Source organism: Pinus tabuliformis, chromosome 6 (assembly GCF_031772625.1).
Source record: "Pinus tabuliformis cultivar Carrire ecotype Pingquan chromosome 6, CPIR1, whole genome shotgun sequence".
Taxonomy (NCBI): domain Eukaryota; kingdom Viridiplantae; phylum Streptophyta; class Pinopsida; order Pinales; family Pinaceae; genus Pinus; species Pinus tabuliformis.
The window spans coordinates 110811760-110819062 of record NC_142292.1 but is presented as its reverse complement, the minus strand read 5'-3'; positions in this window follow the sequence as shown (position 1 = coordinate 110819062).

The following is a 7303-nucleotide window of genomic DNA, read 5'->3' as shown; positions in this document are numbered from 1 at the left end:
TGTTATATTTAAAAAAAAAATCCCTTTCCAAACTTAATCTAATTAGCTCACTTTTAGAAAAGATTACTCTATGTGACCCACTTTTATAAATAAGTGAAAGTCACTTTTACAAAGGTACTTTATGAGCTACCCACTAAATTGTAACTTAAAATAAAAGATAAAGTGAATTTAGAATTATAAGTGACTCACTTTTTATAATGGGTGAGAACACTTTTACATAAAGTAACTTTAAAACATAAGTTACATGTGCTTTTTGAAAAAGTAATTCAACAAAAAGAAAGACTTGAACCCAATACTTCTATTCTCATAAGGTAACTTTGGACCAAGTGAGCTAGTTTAAAAGGTCAATGATTTTTGGAAAAGAGGAAGGTTTTTTTTTTTTTACTCACTGAAGCTTTGGGGTGTGTGCTTACTTGAAAAGCCCTTTTTCCCTACAAAACAAAAAAAAACCACCCAACCCAAAACAAACATGCAAATAAAACAAGCCTTACGACTTAAAATTAGATTTTTCCGTGTTAGTGTCAGTTAGTTCTGCTTGTCACTAGTGATCAAATATGCTTTTACCAGTGAGGCCTTTTGTAATCATTTTCAAGGGATGGATGCGGTGGAATTAAGCCTTGAATGCTAGTGTAATTAATAATTTGGAAAGAACTAATAGACATAGTTTGCAACTATTATAGTGGGATTCCTGTGGTATGCGTTTTAACAGTGTTTTTCCTTCTGTGATCATAAGTTTGAATGTGTTGTATCTTTCATTTCCATTTCCATGTTTCATGTGCTTGTTTCCTAAGATAATACACATAATTCATTCATGTAATGCTCTGTTTTGGAGAAGCTTTCAAATTATTGTTCATTTTTCTTCTGATATAAATGAATTCATGAGACTCATGCTCGTTTAGAAACCCTACCTATCTCCCATATACACAATGATAACCCTAAAGAGCTAAAGTGTGTGCCTTGTAGAATTTTCTCTACAAATCAGCTAGCTCACTTATATCATGTAGAAATTTCACGTGCAGATCAAACTGATATATGCAATGTACTAAAGCATAATACTAGATCTACATCTACCATAAAATTTGTGGAAGCTAATCAACCATGAGCAACATCAAGCATGAACACATATAATTGATAAGAAGGAACCAATCACACATAACACAGAAGAATTTATCCGGGAAAATCACTAGCCTAAAACGCCATCTCTATATTATCAATCAAGTGGAAATCCTCAACAACATACAAAAAGAATCAGCTCAAAAGCTATCCTTCTCTCTTTGTACTCTGATGATGTAGCTCATGGACTATCTAGGCCTGTATATATAGGCTGCACAAGTCCTCCAAGCCCATATTTCCTTGCACAATTTTGATTGGGGTCCAATTACATAACATGTGTGAATTGGCCCAAATCATACCTGTTGTCACCTCAAGTCCAACTATGCAGTCATAGAAGGAAGAAGATTCCTTCCTCATGCAAGGAATATTCACTAGGAATATCCTAGCATCTGATAGTACACTGTCCCTCATCTGATCTCAACTGGGTCTCTGTCTGAACTGCCATGCATCAGTTATCCATGAGTGAATACTCAGTTATCTAAAAATACCAGTTGTCACATGCATGCAAGCATCAACAAACTGAATCTCATTAATTTAACAACTTGTTAAATTAATATAACTGAACTTGACTAAGTTAAACTAAGTCAACTGATCCTCTCAATATAGAACTCATCCTTAATTCCTCAATCAGTGGAGAAAATCAAGGACACATTCCCCAATCAGTGGAGAAATTATTGCATGTTCTCACAAAGACTTCAAGTTTGATTTTCCTTAACTAATTAACTCATGGAGAATTAATTAATTAATATTCAAACTGCTGGTAAGACCAAATTCGAATTTTACTTCCTATTTTAGACTAGGGACTGTCTAAAAATAGGAATCCAACTTGAACTACTAGAAATAGAACTTCTATTTTTAGCACTTCCATTTTACATTCCTTGTTGCCCAATCCAGCACTGATGCCCAAATTGCTATTTTTAGTGTTAGCCTCCTAAACCAATAGGTTTTCATTTTTCATGATTGACAGTGGAAGTGCCAAAAATGTTCATCTTTGATGATACAAAGATTCTATTTTTGTGAAGGAAGCAGACAGTTAAAAAAATGAAAAGAGGGTATGCCTTAAAAGAATAATCAAAAGCCAAGAAAATGAATTGGTCAAAAAAAATAATTGAAGTGAACCCCAAAGAAAGACTAGGAAAGTGGCCAACCAAAATGCCACTGCTATCTTAATGGATGGCCCAACAGTTCAAGCTGGGCCATGCCATGTTTTAAATTGCCTGTTCTAGACTAGAGAAAGAAAATCTGTCCAAACAGTTCAAGCTTGGCAGATTAGTAGTTAGGTAGAGAATAAAGGCGCCCAATTGCTTAATCTGGGCCCTTGGAAGTGATAAGGGTAGTTTTAGATAGCAAATCATTTGAAAAGAAAAAGAAAGATCAATTGAGGGTTTGCAAGTCTAAGTGCACCCTCCCTGAAGTAACAAAAAATGCTAGGTACTAAGCTGGGTAGGTAGCCAGAAGTTGCAGAAGCCTGATTCTATTCAGTTTTGACCTTGATCAAGAAGGCACATATCAACACTTGCAGAGGTATCCATGAAGCAGTTTGATGGTAAAATATGGAATCATGTCTAACTTCCCCTGTTTTCCCCAGAGACTCTCTTTCTAACATCCCCTTAAGGACTTCAGGATCTCCCTAAATAGTCCTCCTTGCATTTCTCCTTTGAAAATTCATGACAAATTGTGACCTTCTTCTCCAAAAAGAAGCCACATTTCTTGTGTAAAATCATTCCTCACCCTCATCTGCTTCTAAATCTAAGTTTACTCCTTAAACTTAGCTCTCTGTTTCTCTTCCACATCTCAAATTCATATTAACTTCTAAACTTACTATATAGCTCCCTAAGTTCTCCCATTCCCTATTATTATAGCATTATTGTGCAAAAAATCCCAGAAATATATATATTTCCCCCCCTTGGGCAATCTAGCCATATATCCCAAAGTTTGGAAGTGTGATGAAGTCAGAGTCCCATGGAATATCTGTTCATACTTTATTTTTGGGAATTGAATCAACACCCGGTTGATTTAATAACCCTAAGCGCACCTTATAAATGGATATATCGTTTACCATTTATCCCCGAAAACCTCAGAAAACCCACAATTTCATTTATCCAAAGTTTTATCCCGGCGCAATTTTCCAGAAATAATAATTGTTTATTGGACGGGCCCCGCCGTATCTCTCTGTCATCTTCGCGTCCCGTCATCCGTCGGATCCGGGCCCTCCCATCCGACGGTCCTCAGCAATTTCGGACCTCCCCCGATCGCCGTCCTTTACCGCCCGAAAAGTGTCAGAGGATGACGTAGGGCCTGAGGCGCGTGTCAATTTCTTGTTGGATCGGGCGGCCTCCGACACAAACCGGGCCCGTACCAAGAGCGGTCCGACAATACCGCTTACCGCTCTCCCTTTCCGCTCCACGTCATTGCCGCATCAGCGTTACGTCAGCTTCCATTCCACCATTGTTCCGACCTGTCCGCCACGTCGCTCGTCCACGTCGACCCAATCACCAGTTGACACGTCATTCCTCCGTACCCGACCGGACCAATGACGTCATGCTGACGTCATCCATCAAAAAGGCGCCAAAAACCAATTTTTCCATATTATCGCGCAAAAATCATATTTTTTCCCATTTTTCACTAAACGCGCACTGTGTAACTTGCATGCCGTTTACGTCGTCCTCCGCCAACCTCAAGAAATTCATCCCCGAGCTGCTGCCGCCGAGGATTTGCAGTTATCAGCAACCCCCAAGCCGCGGAAAAATCAGGTATTTACCATTACCTCTGCGCACCTGATTTTCAATCACCTACTGTTAAAAGCTCAAATAACCACCGAATTCCCCTGCGACTGTAAATGTAAACCAAGGTCATTCAAAGGGAAATTCCTGGGCCTCAATCCATCCAATTCCCGCACTCATTGCTTTCTCGCTAAACTCAGACCCCATAGCGAGCATTTCTCGCCTTGCGGAAGAACCACAGCTACACAATTTTACCTCTCTAAGCAGCATTTTACCTCTGTTTCACCCATATTAGCCCTTTTCTCTCTGCAAATTACCTTATCCATCGAAATTCACTGCTCTGTGTTACCTTTGTCCAAAAATCAAGTAAAATTCAACTCCAAGTGACAGCTAAACAATGGAGACCCCTGTGGCATTGAATATTGCACCTCTGAATGCCCCACATAAAGACCTAGAATGGTTGGCCCTTGCTGACAGAGATTATCAAATGAAGGAAACGGTTGAACTATGTAACAAATATCACATAGAAACCGTTTGTGAGCTAAAGAAAAAACACAGAGATGGTACTGACATCTTGGGAATCTGGAAGTCCCACTTACCAATCTATTATCTCCCTCAGGTGAATGATTTCCCTGATTTAATTCACCAATGCTGCACAAGTTATGACCCTAATCAAAGGGCTGTTCTGAGTCCTTTAGGCTCTGTATTATTCCATATCACTCCTGAAGCCATCAACCAAATGCTACAGTTCCAATCTGCAAGGCCACTGACTCCTCTTTCTATGCAACTTTTGCTGGAGCAAGGTGCCAAGCTGTCCAGCTCACAAATTACAAGAATTGGCCAATTGTTCATGCTCCCAGATTGCCAGCCCCGGCAGCCTCCCCCTTATCTACATGTCTGGTTCAATGACATAGGGAGACTGCTAGTAGACATGATATCCTCTATCTTAGGATTCAAAACCAGTGAGTTTGTGGATGAGACAATCCTGGTAATGCTATCCATGTTCACTCCAGGACAGCCCCCTGCTGTCCAGTATGACTATGCTACATTTATAGCCGACAAGATTCATGAACAGTTCATGAATCTGGAGAGAGAGAGGGTATTCAAATACGCCTCCTATATATATCATCTGTTATTGTACAATCAGCCAGATAGCTTTCCTGTTTTCCTCAGGAAGTTAGATGCAAAGGGAAACAGGAGGTCAGTAATGTACTGGACACCAGTCTGTCACCATATCTTTTACTCTCCATACAACTACTGTGAGTTCATTGATCTGTTCATTCATCCAGCCTTGTCCCTGCTGCAGAGTTCCCCTCCTCCTAGACTCACCGATGACATGCAGAAGATCCTCCAGCTTTCAAAGAACTATAGCATTGGAGATTGGTACTTCTACCAAGACCACACAGTGATCAGAATATATGGCTGTGAGCTAGCCCCATACAGACTGCCAAAGTATGTTCCCATGAGACTTTTTGCATTAGAATACTTCCGGCAGTTTGGAAATGCAGACATGATCCACTTTCACAACAGAAATAAGAAAGCATAGCTGAAAATTAAGCACCAACTGGGTCCATTTATCTTTAACAAGAGGGAAGAAGCTTGGGAAGAGGCAGACAACATTCTAAAAAGCCTCCATCTCAAGACAAGCTTCTATTGGGCACCATATGACCCTAATCATTTCATAAGCCTTAGAAGAATCAAGTATAGGCTTGCTACCTATGATCACTTTAGCATTCCACAAATTGAAAAATATGCTAACCAACTAGAGTGGAAAGAAGGCACATTAGTGGAGGATTATTCTGAAGAAGAATTAGCAGAAAAAGCCATTAAGAAATTAGAAAAAGCAGTTGACTTGGAATATTTTGGACACGTTTGGTCTCCAGTCCCTCGGCATCTTGGAGAAACTGCCTCATCGTCAACTGTTCCCCAGCAGTCTGCCAAAGCAACTGATCAAGCAGCAAACATGGCTAAAGGCAAAGCAGTACAACAAGAGGAGTCACCTCCTAATTTGGAGCAGCAAGTAGAGCAGCAAGAAGGCATGGCTAAGGCACCTGCCTCCACAGAGCAGCAAACACAAGAGCAAATCCCTCCAAGGCAGGAGGTAACAGTTGAGTCTACAGTTTTACAAACACCAGCTAATGAGGAAAGAATGAGGAAAAGAGATAGGCAAGAGGAGACTCCTCCTACCACTTCAACAGATCAGCAAGGTGAGAAAAGGCAAAGGCTAAATCCCTTCTCTGAGGAGGAAATGCCTGAAAGACCAACCGATACTATGCTCCCTCCTAGCATTGAAACATCGGCCAGCTCCTTGCAGCAAGAACAAGAGATGCAACATGGGGCAGAGGTAAGTTCTTCAAGGCAGCGGTCCAAGGCGGACTCTAGTATCAAGAAGCAGTTCATAGACATCAAGAAAAGAAATGAGCCTCTCAGATACCAGATCTACAATCAACTCTTAAAGATGGCACCAACTAATCAGCAGAGGCTAATGTCGGCTTATGATATTCAAGAACAAAAAATGACTCTCAGTCATTTTAGGCCTACTATGCAGCAACCTCAATCAGCTGCTGACTATATCAGAACCAATTTGGAGATTTTTGCCAAAGACATCCACCCCATGGACCAGATCGAGCTACACAGGCAAACAGGGGAGATGCTCTATTCCACATTGGCTGATAAAACTCTATTAGCACACCGATTGCAAAATTCTCTACACAATACTACTGCTCAGCTAGAATTAGAAAAGGCATCATCTCAAGCCAAGGACAACAAAATCAAGTCCTTGGAAGAAATTATTATAGAGTTGGGACATGATCCAAAGGACCCTAAGGGTGTGCAGGCACTATTGAAGAAAAGAGATGAAGACATAGCAGCTCTGAGAAAGCATATCAAGCTACCAGCTACCCTTCACCCTCATACTGGAGAGGTTGCAGAGCAAAAGAAGGATCAGGATGTGGTTGCTTTACTCTTGACTTTATATAAGAGATTGATGGAAACAGAGGGTGCATTGGAGGTAGCATTAAAAGCAAAACAAGGTGAAGTACCAACTCAGCCAGCACAGACATCTACAGCCACTGAAGATGTGCCACTTGCAACTACTGCAGCAGGTCCTCCCACCGGACAAACATCAGAGGCAGGCCCTTCAGGCTCAGCACCAGCTACAGAAGTGACAACACCAACAACAACATCAGAACAGGTGCCCAGCCTCAGCATGCAGAATATGATGAAGGAGCTTGAAGCACTAGAAGTACAGATGGCTGAACTGAATGAGACTAAAGAAAAATTGGCTGCGATTGAAGAAAAATATGATAAATCAAAGCAGAGCATAGCTGAAAGAACAAGAGAGGTAAGGGCTCTTGAAAAAAGAATAAAGGAGTTAGAAAAAGAGCTTACTCTGGACAAAGTTATAAGTGAAGTCAAGAAGATTCTGTGGGCCAACATTGGGCAATCCATTACAGACCAATGGCAGT